Source organism: Zalophus californianus, chromosome X (assembly GCF_009762305.2).
Source record: "Zalophus californianus isolate mZalCal1 chromosome X, mZalCal1.pri.v2, whole genome shotgun sequence".
Classification (NCBI taxonomy): Eukaryota; Metazoa; Chordata; class Mammalia; order Carnivora; family Otariidae; genus Zalophus; species Zalophus californianus.
In genome coordinates this window covers 119,350,978-119,366,446 of record NC_045612.1, presented here as the reverse complement: position 1 = coordinate 119,366,446, position 15,469 = coordinate 119,350,978, and positions in this window count along the sequence as shown.

Genomic DNA, 15,469 nt, shown 5'->3' with positions numbered 1-15,469 from the left:
GGCTGAATCTCCTGACAAGATTACCTGACACATTCTCGCTTCACTTTACTGTGGTGTAACTCTCTACCAGAGTCCTGTTTCAGCCAAGTTAATCTGCAATCAGGGAGCCTGTCCCTGCTGTAGGCCCGAATCTAGGCAGCTTTGTATCTCGATCAGTGTGCTCAACTACGAGCCGATTATCACAGGGGGATATGACTGTGGTGTTTTTTGCCTTTTTTTGTTTTTTGTTTTTTGTTTTTTGTTTTTGTTTTTGTAATAATTATTTGATCTGATCACCAGGGAACTCTGCTAATGAAGATTAAAAAGAAGTAAAAGACTAATAGTGCAAAAAAATAAGTCCCTCCTCTTGTGGAATTTACCTTCTAGTAAATCAAACAACCAATGAACGATCCAGTACACAAACATAATTTCAAAGTGTGAGACACCCCATGAAGAAAGAGAAATAGGTGCTGTGACAGAGATTGAGGGGTAGGGCCGCCTCTCGGGGTGTGGTGTGGGGAGAGGCAGGTTTGCATCTCTTGGGAGTTTGTTAGAAATGCAGAATCTCAGGGATGCCTGGGTGGCTCAGTCGGTTAAGCGTCTGCCTTCCACTCAGGTCATGATCCCAGGGTCCTGGGATCGAGCCCCGCATCGGGCTCCTTGCTCGGCGGGGAACCTGCTTCTCCCTCTGCCTGCCACGCCCCCTGCTTGTGTGCACTTGCTCTCTTTCTCTCTCTCCCCCTCTCTCTGACAAATAAAATCTTAAAAAAAAAAATAATAATCTCAGCCTCACACCACTGTCCCCCGCTCCCTTCCTGAACCCACTGAGTCCAAGTCTGCTTTGTAACAGATCTGTGTGCACAGTACAAATTGAGAGCTTTGGAGACAGCCTCAGATGTGGTTGTCAGGAAAGACCTCTCCGAGGAGGTGACGTTTGAGCTGAGACCTGAATGGTGAGAGGGACCCAGCCTTGTAAAGTTCAGGACAAAGAGTGGTCCTGACGGTGGGAACAGCAGAGGAAATCTTTCTGCGATCGGAATGAACAGGAAGACCAGCGGGGCCTGCAGAGTGTAGCCTGAATGGATGAAGCAATTTCCTAAGACACAGCCAGGCCCCACTGCCCCCACACCCCCCTGCTTATGGTTCCGGGTTCCTTGTTCATCAGGGCCCACCTTCTGTCCTCAGAGGCACCATGTGTCTATATCATGTCTGTATCAAGGGCCAGGGCTGCCTCACTCATTGATATAAATGCTATAAATTATGTATTGCCAGAGGTTATTCTGTTTAATAGTTTCACTTGATCTTAGCCAAAAGGCCGAGAAGCGATCTGTTTAATAGTTTCAATAGTATAACAACTTCAGGGGGTCTACTATTGCTAGTCAATAAATTGTATATTTTTTGTTTGTTTTTTAATGATAATTTGAGTCTTTTCTCAAACTCCTAAAAAGAAAATTAATTTTGACTCATGTTACCATTCAAAGAATGCCCTAAAATTGTGGATAACTACCTTTTAATTTGGATCAGCCCCAACTTACTATCTGAACCCCAGTTCTATGCTTCCAGATGTACACAGGACATCACCCATTGAATGTTTCTCTGACTTACAGCTGATACTATTTAAGACTAGACTCTGTATTTCTCTTATAGATGTGATGCCTTTTTTTTTTAACTGCTTGATTTTCTGTGGAAGGTTCCCAAATGAAAACCTTAGAATGATCGTTGCCTCTTAGACTTCAGCGTGAAAAGTGTTTTGTGTTTCTCCAGAAGTAAAATGCAGCCAAGGGGCCTGGCTCAGTCAGCAGAGGATGTGACTCTTGATCTTGGGGTTGTGATTTCAAGCCCCACATGGGGTGTAGAGATTATAAATAAATAAAAACTTTCATAAAAAATGCAGAAAAAATTCAACAGGTCTAAACTCAGGATGACATCTTTACAACACAGAAAGTGTGGGTTGCTGTCAAAACCCATACTTTATTTCAAACACCAGTCCAACCTCCATCAGCTCCAATCTCCACCCGGCAAAAACAAAACAAAACAAAACAAAACACAAAACAAACTGGGGATTCTGGAGGGGAGGGGGGTGGGGGATGGGTTAGCCTGGTGATGGGTATTAGAGAGGGCACGTTCTGCGTGGAGCACTGGGTGTTATGCACAAACAATGAATCGTGGAACACTACATCAAAAACTAGTGATGTAATGTATGGTGATTAACATAACAATAAAAATTTAAAGAAAAAACAAAACCAAAAAACAAAAAAAACCTTTAAACTCCCTAAAGTCTAGCACTATAACCTTCCTGCCGCTAGGTTTCCCTCCAAATAAAGCTTCTTTCTGGAAATTTAAATGCCAAAGGCTCCTATTAGCTGCTGAGGGCCGCTTAACTGATTGAGTTTTGAATGTCAACATGTATAATGCTCAGAGGCCCATATTTGAAAAACCTTTATATTCTTTGTTTCCTATACAACTGACCAGAACACTTGAGTCATTTTAATAGGACTTTCCTTTTTCTTCTATATTAAGGACAGAGTGTTTACTAAAAATGACCATCCTCTATTCTAGCTGAACAGTGGGAAATGCATTTTGACAGAAAATAAAACGTTGTGATCCCTGAGGAGGCCCTCACACCCAAAATGTTTATCACCCAGTTACAAGTTTGGAACTTTCACTTTGGATCAGCTACTGTGTTCTGGGTTTGAGGACTTTCCACAGATAAGTGGTTTTGGTGTTTCCCATAACTTAATTCCCCCAAAACTCAGACCAAATGCCATGCTTATTCAGTTAAGCTTCAGTTCCCGGAATATTTTTGTGTTCTGTTTCAAGTTGAGAAAAACATGTATGTGTATTTAGAATGGCTTCCTTAAATCTTTGGAAAGCCCTTCCAGTTTGCAGTTTAATATTTAAAAGTTTCAAATTTCACCAAACAGTGACGAATTTGGCCCCATAACTTCGCTTTGCAGGGGACTTAGGTCTCTCCCAACTCTTATTTCAAGAGAGAGAGACTTGTCATAGCTGTGGACAAAATAGTTTTCTGATTGCACATCAACGTTGGTCTGCTAAGACATGGATGTCTATTGGATGTCTATTGGATGTCCAATGTGTGCTTGCTTTGGCAGCACATATACTAAAATTGGAAAGACATGGACGTGTGATGGCAGAAATAAAAGCATGTATAAATATGACTGGGTGGGGTCACCGGGTGATCTTCCTTCGACAGCAGGGATCAGAAAACTACGGTCCATGGTCCACATCCTGCCCACAGTCTGTTTTTGTACATTCTGGGAACTAAGAATGGTTTTTACATTTTTTTTAAGATTATTTTATTTGAGAGAGCATGAGCAGGGTGAGGGGAAGAAGGAGAAGCAGACTCCCCGCTGAGAAGGGAGCCCGATGTGGGGCTCAATCCTGGGACTCCGGGATCATGACCTGAGCCGAAGGCAGATGCTCAACCAACTGAGTCACCCAGGTGCCCTGGTTTTCACATTTTTGAATGGTTGAAAAACAAAAGAATATTTCTCAATACCTAAAAATTACATAAAACTGAAATTTCAAGGTCCATAAATAAAGTTTTATTGGCATAGGGCCACATTCATTCATTCACTTATGTGTCCCCTAGGGTTGCTTTTGTTCTACAACTGCAGAGTTGAGTAGTTACGACAAAGACCATGTGAACTGCAAAGCCTAAATTATTTATTCTTTGGTCCTTTGCCACAAGTTTGCCAACCCCTACTCCACAGGATCATCTTTCCATTACTCTTCTCTGTCTTTGGACTTCTGTGGCCAGGGCCCTGTGTTGTCTCCCTCTCAGAAGGTAGAAGATGCACGGCCCTCTTGGAGGTTAAGTTGTATAGGCCTGCAGTAGCCTAGATCTTGAGCAAAAAAGAGTTCCTGGGGATTATATATATCTTAGGCCAGAGTAGGAGTAGTACTAGCCAGTGGTGAGGAGACAGAGCACAGATATTTGCCTGAGAGGCTTAGAGTACCCCATTTCTCTCCAGACACTTGCCGGGATGAGGGATTGGGGTGGGGTGGGGCAGTCAAGGGAGGTAGAGGTTTGGAGATTTGTGATGCTGTTCATCTTTGTGGAGCACAATCAGCCTAGCTGAGCCCATGGGTGATGATAAACAGAACCTCTCTGGACCAATCTATATCATCAGGGTGGGTTTAGCCACCCTGTCATGGAAAGCCCACATGAGCTGAAGGCTGTGCAGCAGACCTCTTCAGCTTTGTGGTGTTGGGCAATACTGTGGAATATGGAGTGGGCGGTGAGACAGGAGGATGTGCAGAATCTATTTCTCTAGCCCAGATGCGTCTAGATTCTCCAGCTTTCAGAGAGAACACTTTCCAAGTGACCAAAGCCCTCCGCCTCCTCGAATGATAGCGTCCTGTCTTCCCAGATCCCTTCCCAGTGCGTTGGAGTTTGGGAGTCGTGAAAGATCTGTGCCGGCCATGTCTCCAGAACTGGCATTGAGTTTCCAGAAGAGTGGTTTCCACTCTGAAGACCATCACACTTGCTCACGGATACTGTTTGGGGGTGGGAGGAAGAAGGTGCAGAGGAAAATATGGCTGTTGGACATGGAAGTATAATCGATAGGATTAAAAATAAATTAATCTGTAAAGAGGAAATTAATACGAGTTACGCTGGAAAGTAAACTGGTGGTAGAAAAGTCTCCCCTCCTGACCATTAATATGCCCCCCCCCCGATAACCTGAAAATAACTTTATTTGTATTTACCAGGCTGCCAGGAGTTGATCCTGATTTCTTTGCTTAACCACAAGGTGATTTGTGCAAGGTTCTGGATCTCTTCAGACCTCGGTTTCCTGATGAGGACAGTGAGGATAAGAGTCCTTATGTCACCGGCCCTTCTGATGGTCACAACGCACAAGTGTACGCCAAGGGCTTAGAGAGAGTCTGGCCCATGGTGGGAGCTCATATGGTTGCTGTTGTTATTCCTCAATTGTCTTTCTCCTTCCTTTAAACCCATTTCCAGACTTACTTGCCATCTTACCCTCACTCCTTCTGAAGCCATTGCCCTTATTTAACCAAGTGGTACGTTAATACAGTGAATCACCCCGGGGGCTTTTCAAGAAACACCAATACCAGGAAGCCAGCGATCCACCTCCAGCCAACTTAATCAGAATCTCTAGAGATAAGTCCTAGGGCCTAACTCCTACTTTTGGTGGAGTTTGCCAGACGGTTCTAATGGGCAGGCACCTGCTGTAACTATAAGCTGGATTCCTCTCCCTGAGCCCCCTGGAAATGCACTGGAAAGCCTTCAGGGGCCTGCCTGCCCAGCCCCATGGCCTTTTTCCCATCATCCTTGATCTCGAATTTGTCGACATAACGGAATGCTTTCTTGAAAGTTTCCCTTTCATTTTGATGTTCTTTCCTTCCCTGGTCTTTCCTGTTCCACCTTCTTCAGTACTCCCCTTCCTCTGCTGCCCTCCTAGATGTGGCTGTTCTGGGAAAGACACTCTGGCATCGCGAGCCCTAGTTCTGACCTCTCTTGTAAGCCTGTGACTTGCACCTCTAGCCACCCGTTAGATGCCCTAACGGTCCCTCCACATTTAACCCGGCCCGTCTCATGATCGGAACCTTGGTTCTGCCATTTATTGATCACGTATCCTCTCTCTGCCTCAGATTCTCTACCTGTAAAATGGAGCTAACAGCAGGGCTTACTTCTTAGGGTTGCTGTGAGGAATGAAGATTACATTCGCTAATTCAGGGAAAAGGTTTAGACGTGTCCCTGGCCCATAGGACTCCGCAAATGGGAGCTGCTGTTGCTGTTTGTTGTGCTGTTAATGTGATGCCATTAACCCTGTCACGGTGCCCTGCACGTCCCGCCTCAGCACCACCAGCCCTATCTGTGAGCCCCGCACATGGCCAGCTTGCTGTGCATGAAAGTCATTGGAGTCCATGCCTTAAGTTCATGTAATGTTATCCTCATTAACCTGGGCACCAGAGAGGTTGAGTGATTTGCCCAAGGCTACACAGCTGGTAAGATGCATGGCCAAAATTTGAGCCCAAGTTAGATTTCAAAGCCCATACTTTTTCCACTATAATATGAAGATGATGGAAAACTTAATATGATGGGGGCACCTGGGTAGCTCAGTCTGCTGAGCACCTGCCTTTGGCTCAGGTCATGATCCCGGGGTCCTGGGATCTAGCCCCGTGTCAGGCTCCCTGCTCCGTGGAGAGCCTGCTTCTCCCTCTCCCTCTGCCCCTCCCCTCCACTTGTGCTCTCTCTCTTACACACTCTTTCTCAAATAAGCAAGTAAAATCTTTTAAAAGATTAATATAATTCAATATAGTTAGCTTTTTTTGGTAACTCAAACCTAAGGGGGACCGACCATCCCAGTTTGCCCTGAACTGAGGGTTTTCCTAGGACGGGGGATTTTCAGCGCTAAACCAAGAAGTCCCAGGCAAACAGACAAATTGGTCACTCCATATAATCAAACCCAAGCCTTCCCCACACACCTCCAAAGAAAGTAACCTTGGTCTAAATCACCTACAAAATGCCTTGACTTTGTCCACAAAGATAAAATGGTAGTGGGTTATTGTGATTCACAATAAGAAATATACATTTGGTCTTCCATCCCAGTTCCTGGCACAGAGCTCCGAAGACCTTTAGAATTTCCTTTGTGATGAGAGCAATAAAAAGTGTCTTTTGTTATGTTAATGAAGTGACTTTGGGAAAACTTTTAAGGATGGGGGCTGGTTGCCAGGGGAACCAAGCAAGTGAGGAGAGGATTGGAACTTTCAGTCCCACCCCCTGATCTCTGGGGAGGGGAGAGAGGCCGGAGATTGAGTTCAGTCAGCAATGGTCAATGATTTCATCAATTGAGACTATGTAGCAGAGCCTCCATAAAAACCCAAGAGCACAGGGGTTGGAGAGCTTCTGGGTTGGTGAGCACATCTGGTTGCATGAGTGACACACTCAGCATAGAAGCTCCATACCCTTTCCCCATGCCTTGTCCTGTGCATCTCTTCCATCTGGCTGGTCCATGGTTATATCCTTTTCTCATGCAGTGGTGATCTAGTAAGGAAACTATTTCTGAGCTCTGTGGGCGGCTCTAGCAAGTTAAACCCAAGGGAAGGGATCATCGAAACCTCCAATCTATAGCTTGTTGGTCAGAAGCACAGGTGATAACCTGGACTTGGGACTGGGGCCTGACGTTGGTGGGGGTCTTGTAAGACTGAGCCCTTAACCTGTGTAACCGGATGTTATCTCTGGGTAGATAGTGTCAGAGTCGAATGGAATTTGTGGGACACTTTGGTCAGTGTCCTTGGAGAACTGAGTGAAGGGTTTGGCCATATTGGAAAAAAACACATGGGATGTAGTTAGAATAACAGCTAGCCCTATGTTGTTAGTCATTTTTAGCTTCTCTGGTGAGAAATCAGTCTTCTCCTGTCTTGCCATTTAATTTTTTAATAGCCCTTCCCATTCAACATAGATGGTCCCAATATATTCATTTTTTAATTAAAATTTATTTTTTTAAAAGATTTTATTTATTTGACAGAGAGAGAGGGAACACAAGCAGGGGGAGTTGGGGAGGGAGACGCAGGCTTCCCACGGAGCCGGGAGCCCGATGTGGGGCTCGATCCCAGGACCCTGGGATGATGACCTGAGCCAAAGGCAGATGCCTAATGACTGAGCCACACAGGTGCCCCTAAAATTTATTTTTTTAAAGATTTTATTTTTAAGTAAACTCTATACCCAACGTAGGGCGCAAACTCACAATGCTGAGATCAAGAGTCCTATGCTTCACAGACTGGGCCAGCCAGGTGCTCCTTAAATTTATTTCTATTTGAGTGAATTTGGGTGGGGGAGATACTTTGTTTTGTTCAAATTTAAGAACTCCTTTGGAGATAAACGGAAATAAATTGTGATTTAAAAAAAAAACAAAAAACATGGGCGCCTGGGTGGCTCAGTCGGTTAAGCGACTGCCTTCGGCTCAGGTCATGATCCCGGAGTCCCGGGATCGAGTCCCGCATCGGGCTCCCTGCTCAGGGGGGAGTCTGCTTCTCCCTCTGACCCTCTTCCCTCTCGTGCTTTCTATCTCTCATTCTCTCTCTCTCAAATAAATAAATAAAATCTTTAAAAAAAATAATTAAAAAAAAAACCAAAAAACAAACTGGTTTGGAAATCCCAGTTGATGAAAGTAATGAAGACTAGAGCAACAGCAACTGGGAATGTTCTAGTTATCAAACCAGTGCCCCACAAATAAAGAGAACCAATATTTTATTTTATTTATTTTATTTATTTTAAGATTTTATTTATTTATTTGAGAGAGAGAATGAGATAGAGAGAGAGAGCATGAGAGGGGGGAGGGTCCGAGAGAGAAGCAGACTCCCTGCTGAGCAGGGAGCCCGATGCGGGACTCGATCCCGGGACTCCAGGATCATGACCTGAGCCGAAGGCAGTTGCTCAACCAACTGAGCCACCCAGGTGCCCGAGAACCAATATTTTAAACGTATTTTTTCTATATATGTTCATATTAGTTTTCAAATATTTAAGCTCTATTATCATTTAACTCTGATTTGAGATTAAGATTAATTGAAGGAAAATTTTCAAAAAAGGTAAAACCACAACTCTGATAAAAATGTAAGATGAACACATGACTACATGATTAAAGATTTGATTTAACTCATCCCTGTGGGAACTAGTAAGATACTACAGTTAGTTCGAAGGAGAAACCAAAGAACAGACATACATAGCTCAGGAAGGTTGAAATGAACTTGTAGATGGAGGCAAACTGGCCTCTTCCACCATGGGGGAGGGGAGTCTCTTGACCCTCCGGGGCACAGGATGTACACATCTATAGATATAAATGATTTTGCAGGGGCGCCTGGGTGGCTCAGTCCTTAAGCAGTTGCCTTCAGCTCAGGTCATGATCCCAGGGTCCTGGGATCGAGCCCCGCATCGGGCTCCCTGCTCAGTACGAAGCCTGCTTCTCCCTCTCCCGCTCGTGCTCTCTCAAATAAATAAACAAAATCTTAAAAAAAAGAAGTAGGTGCAGTTTAAATAAATGCTATGTGGAGCTAAACATGGACCATGGACTTCACTAAAATCTCCATTTTTGCTTTTCTGTGATTATAAAGCCAAATTAGAAAAAGGGCCTATGTATGTAACAGGATGTTCAACTTAAAAAGAAAAAACTACAACAAAAAGCAAAAGTTACATCTACTTACTTGTTCATTATTTATTTTCCCTCATAAGGAAGTTCTGAGAGCAGGAATTTTCTCTTGTTCTCACTCTTTTTTTTTTTTTTTTAAGATTTTATTTATTTACTTGTCAGAGAGCGTGCACACAAGCAGGGGAAGCGAAGCTGCAGGCAGAGGAAGAGGGAGAAGCAGAGTCCCTGCTGAGCAAGGAGCCCAACGAGGGGCTCGATCCCAGGACCCTGGGATCATGACCTGAGCTGAAGGCAGACACTTAACCGACTGAGCCACCCAGGCATCCCATCTCTGCTCTGTTCTATAGATAGGTGCTGGGGAAACCTTTTGAATGAAAGAGCAAAGAAAATCAACTTTTTAAAAAGTAAGCTTCAAGCACAAACATTTCCATCAGACCCATGTTGTACTTTTAATTCCTGAATATATACAATCATCTACAATGTTTTAGTAATTAGCTTAATAGAGCCTGGTAGCAACCATGGGGTATCTTTCATAATATGAAGATTATTTAACATCAATAAAATTTTAATACATATTTTTCTGTTTAGCAAAGGTATCTATGAAATATATCGTAATTATCATACTGCATTTCTAACATAAGCACAGTTATATATGTCTCTGGCATCCAAGCAGTATCAGGAATTTGACAAAAGAAGGAATACTAGGATTTATATACATCATAAATCTGTCATTTAGGGAATTTATAGTGCACTTTGTTATAGTGAGAACAAATTTTAAAAGATGCATTTTCTTTATTTTCACACCATACAAATATTATACCACACCAAAAACACCACATGTTTGTAAGTTCAGTAAAATGAAGGGAATGGGGCCACACAATGAATTTAGGGTTAGATTTATGGGTTTTATCCCCTTGGTTATAGTCAGATGAGGATAAAAAGAATTGTACCAAAATGGCCACTTACCATCTAAAGAACACCAAAGTACCTCACTGTTTTGAAATTGGCCATGGAGAACCTCAGAGCTCATATATATACTATAGAATTTATGTTAAATGGACTTAAAAGGAGATCCCCAAAGTTCAGATGGAAATTGTTTCTACTAGAACGTACATAGGTGTCGTGTTGGGGGTTTCCCCAGAGGCAAGGCGGTGAATGCATGTAGGTTATTTGGAAGGTGATCCCAGGAAATATTAGCAAGGGAATGGGGAAGTGAGATGGGGAGGAGAAGGAAGCCAGTAAAGAGTAAATAATCAAGCCAGTTTCCATGCTAGGCATGTGGAGCTCCATCCCCCTGGGGAGCACGGGGAGACCGTGTAGAGTTCTCCCTAGCAAGAGATGAGGTAGCTGGGGTGTTGAGCCACCAAATCCCTGTCCATCACTAGTTGAGCGGTCCTCAGTGACTGAAAAGCTCTCCGATGAAGAGTGGCAGGTGTTCAAGGTAAGCAGCCTTTGGCGATCAGTGGAGAGGGCCAGAAAGCTAGGGGTGACTTCCTGGTAGCATCTGTTACAATAGATTTTGAAAGTTCAACTGATGAAATTGTGTCTTTCCGTTCTTGGTGCATTTCCTTTTCCCGATGAAAATCAACTGGGGTAGCCGACTCCAGGCTGGAACTCCCTGTCCGTGTTTTCTTGTCTGTAAAGCGGGAGGCCTGGACCACATGATCTCGAGCACTTCTTCTATCTTAAGGTTCTATGTCTGGTGCAAATGGACCTCTTCTTTTCTTTGCTTGAAAGGGTCAGTGCGGGCTGGCCAGACTGAGCAAAAGGTAGGAGGTGGAATGTAATACTGTTTTAGTCAGGACTTCTCTGCATACAAGAGATAAAAACTATCTCAAGTTCCAAGAAAGTATATTAGAAGGATCCAGGGACTCCTAGAGATGGGGAGCAGCAGGTAGATCCAGGTCTTAAAGGAACAGAAGAATCTTCAAACTAGAGTTATAGAGGGATATTGATGTGATACAGACAGGGATAAAGAAACAGACATATAGATGATATAGTTGTAGTTATAGCAATAGAGATGTAAATATATAGAGATATTGTGATAGATCTAGGGACATAGATAACTATAGATACAGAGATCTAATTATACATATAGTGATAGAGGTATAGTAATAGAGTTCCAGACACGTAGATACAGTATTAGATAGTTGTGGAAATATGGAGAGAAATAACTAACCCTACACAGATGGAGAGTGATAGGCATATACCTAGAGATGGAGAGACATAGGCAGGCATGGATATAGTTACAGTTGTAGAGATGTACTGGGATATAGGGTCATAGATGTGTAGCTGTCTAGCTGCGATATAGATTGTGTATTGATACAGATGTGGGTATGTGGATATGGGTACACATATAAGATGCCGATAAAGATTGATAGGGGACCAGCTGGTCCCTGAGCTTCTGCTCCCTTTGCACTCAGTAGTCTTGTTGCTCCTTCTCCTGCTTCCCCGCCAGTCCCCTGCCCTAACTTCAGCTTGGACACGGCTTGTCCCACTGCCACTCTCCAGCCTCTACTGCTGACTAACGACCTTAGTGTCCCAGTTCCACAGTCCTGGGGAGGAAAAGCATGGCTTTGATATCCACCCTGGTCCAATCAGCTATGGCCAAGTACTGGTGAGTCACAGGGCACAAACTTGACTACTAAGCCTACCACGTTAGTCGGATTGTAGCATCTAGTTTTAAAATTTGGGGAGGGTGGGGCGCCTGGGTGGCTCAGTCAGTTAAGCGTGTGACTCTTGATTTTGGCTCAGGTCATGATCTCAGGGTCGTGAGATGGAGCTCCACGTTGGGCTCCACACTCAGCACGGAGTCTGCTTGAGATTCTCTCCCTCTGCCCCTCCCCCTGCTGGCTCGCTGTCTCTAAAATAAAAAGAATAAAATCTTTTAAAAAATAAAAGTTGGGGAGGGAATCATAAGATGTCCAAGCACCCTAAAATATGCCTACTTATTACTCCTAAGGAGTGCTAGTGGCGTAGTTCTGTACTTAGCATGAGGACGCTTGGACGGCCAATGAGTCAAAGAAAGTGGTATCACACACAGTGTGATATTAGTTTCAGGTGTACAATATAGTGATTGACCAATCCTATACTTTACTCCGTGCTCCAGGCAAAGACAATTTTCAACATTTCCTCTTTTGTAAAAATCTTGCCATCTCAAAATTGTTTTAGAAAACAGTTCATGGGGGCGCCTGGGTGGCTCAGTCATTAAGCGTCTGCCTTCGGCTCAGGTCATGATCCCAGGGTCTTGGGATCGAGCCCCACATCGGGCTCCCTGCTCCGCGGGAAGCCTGCTTCTCCCTCTCCCACTCCCCCTGCTTGTGTTCCCTCTCTCACTGTGTCTCTCTCTTCCAAATAAATAAATAGAATCTTAAAAAAAAAAAAGGAAAACAGTTCATGAAAGTAGGGGATAATCCAGGAGCAGCATTTATATGTATAGAACCCAAAGAATTTAATCTTCTTCCTTGTTTCCACAGCACCCCAAAATACTTCTGTTAAGACTTAAACCATTAATTCTAATATATTTACATGTCTGTCACCCAGGGCAAGGGATTATCTCTTGTTCGTCTTTACATCCCAACTGGACACCGTGTCCAGCCCATGATTGGCAAGAGGACAATCAATGTTTGTTAAGGGAATAAGTGTGTAAACGATATGAGAACTTTTTGCAAATAGGGCGAGAGAAAAGAGGAAGAGAAAGAAAAGCAGTATTTGTTTTAGGAAATTTTGCTACTTTTATTCTCAAAAAAAAAAAAACAATCACAAATATAGTTCCAGTTTTACAGTCCACAGCACATTTCTCAACCAAGCTTTCCCAAGTCAAGTTGGAGTGACTTTGAGTAAGCGTCTGTTCTTTTAAGGCCCACGTAAATGGAGGTGTCTGACTTTCGCTCTCAGAAGTCACTGTATAGCATTTCTTTCTTTTTTTTTAAACTTTTTTTTTTTTTTTTTTTTTTTTGACAGAGAGAGACACAGCAAGAGAGGGAACACAAGCAGGGGGAGTGGGAGAGGGAGAAGCAGGCTTCCCGCCGAGCAGGGAGCCCGATGTGGGGCTCGATTCCAGGACCTTGGGATCACGACCTGAGCCGAAGGCAGGCGCTTAACGACTGAGCCACCCAGGCGCCCCTGTGTGCCATTTCTTTAGGACAAAACAAATAGACAAGCCTTGCAGGGGTATGTCAAGTTATTACATTCAATTGTGAACAGGAAAATAGCAAAGGATATTTACACATGGAACAGGAAGGAAGTATACAGGGTGGACTCCAGCTGTATCTACCCCCAAGAAAGACAAAAAGAAAAGCCCTCGATGACTGAGTGCCTTAAGTTGCAAACATGTATTTAGTCAAAGTCAAGGGCGCTAACATTCACACAGTGAAATTTCATTCCCAGGCAAGGATATTTTTCTATGTAGTAGTGACATTTATTATTTTTTTTTAAAGATTTTTATTTATTTATCAGAGAGAGAGCGCGAGCACACAAGCAGGGGAAGCGGCAGGTAGAGGCAGAAGCAAGTTCCCCGCTGAGCAGGGAGCCCGATGCGGGGCTCGATCCCAGGACCCTGGGATCATGACCTGAGCCGAAGGCAGACGCTTAACCGACTGGGCCACCCAGGCGTCCCGTAGTAGTGACATTTAAAGGGTTACAGATCACAGATTCAGTCACTTAAAAATCAGACGAAAGCCATGCTCATCCTCACCGACATATTTAAAATATTCATTGTTTCTGGTGGTGAACTGACCTTACCCCACCCCCACCAGGCCAGGAATCCCTGCTATGAAGAGTGAAGTCTGGCAGCCAAATTAACCACCAATGAATTCTGACTCCCAAATCCATGTTCTTTCCATTCCATGGATAGATGACCATAGATGAGGCGTAACTGCTCTAAACTTCACATGCCTCATCTGTAAAATGGCACGATAAGATCTACCTTGTTGTCGAGAGTCAGTAATTCCTCTTATATAATAATCACTCCACAAATAGCAATTTCTCTTCACTTATCAAGTCGGAGGTCCTACGAGCTGGCAAAATTTGAGGGAAAATGAATCTGTTATTTTTTTTCTCTTTTAATCTCACCTTCACTTTTTTCTCCTCAAGAGGTGTGGTCCATTATGTTGAAGGTCAGACGTTCTAAGAACCACGTGTTAGCTGGCCAGCCCAGGTCTCCAGGGAGGAAAAAGCTTGCGACTTTCCCGTGGACACGTTTCTACCATGTGGGCCGCACAGGGCCTGGCACTTCGTAGGTTCCAGATAAACATTTGAGCAAAAATGGAGGGACAGGCCAAAGAAGGAAGGAAGGAGAGGTGGGGCAAAGGAAGGGAAGGAAGACTGAAAGTGGTTGGGATTTTTCTTCTACCATCGAGCTCCAAGGACAGGGTCCTCAACAGGCACAGGATGAAGAAAAGCAGTGTATACCCAAAGACACACCTTCCCATACAGAATGTAGCCGTGTCTGCATTGAGAATCTTACACGTCTTCGTTGACTTCTTTCATGGAATAAGAAATGGAAAGAAAAACAGACTGGGAAAACCCATTCACTTCTAGAACACGTTGCTACAATTAGAAGATGAATTAAGAAGTGCCATCTTCCTCTTCAGTAGGAATGGTGATCAAGAAAACATGAAGTTTGGGGCACCTGGGTGGCACAGTCAGTTAAGTGGCCAACTCTTGATTTCTGCTCAGGTCATGATCTCAGGGTTCTGGGATCGAGCCCTGTGGTGGGGTGGCCTCTGCACTCAGTGGGGAGTCTGCTTGAGGTCTGCCCCTCCCCCCATTCATGCATGCTCCTGCTCTCTAAGATAAATCTTCAAAAAAAAAAAAAAAGAAAATGTGAAGTTTGAGGGGAGGGCCATGTGATGGAAACAGACATGAACTCATCCTGTGTGTGGCCTTGGGCAAGGCACTTCACACACTGGAGCTGTTTTTCCATTTGTAAAATGTTGGAGTCGGTCCCAATCAATGGTTCTCAATCTTGGTTTGCCATTAGAACCACCAGGGAAGTTTCTACGTGTCCTCATGCTCAAGCCATTGTTCATACATTGGAAACTCTGGAGGTGGGCTTGGGGCACCAGTAGTTTCAAAACTTCCCAGATGATCTCAATGTGCAGCTGAACTTGAGAACTACTCGTCCAGGTGATCTCGAGTCTCTCACTACCCTAAGAGGTTCTCAGACAAGCAGCATAGGCATCACCTGGGATCTTGTTCGTAATCAGGACTCAGGCCTTACTCCAGAGCTCCACAATCAGAATCTGCATTTTAACAAGATGTCCAGCTAATTTGTGCTGACCTTAAAGTCTGAAAAGTCTGGCTTAGCCACTCTTGCAGCCAGCTCTTTCATCTAATGATGCTTTGCTTCTGGT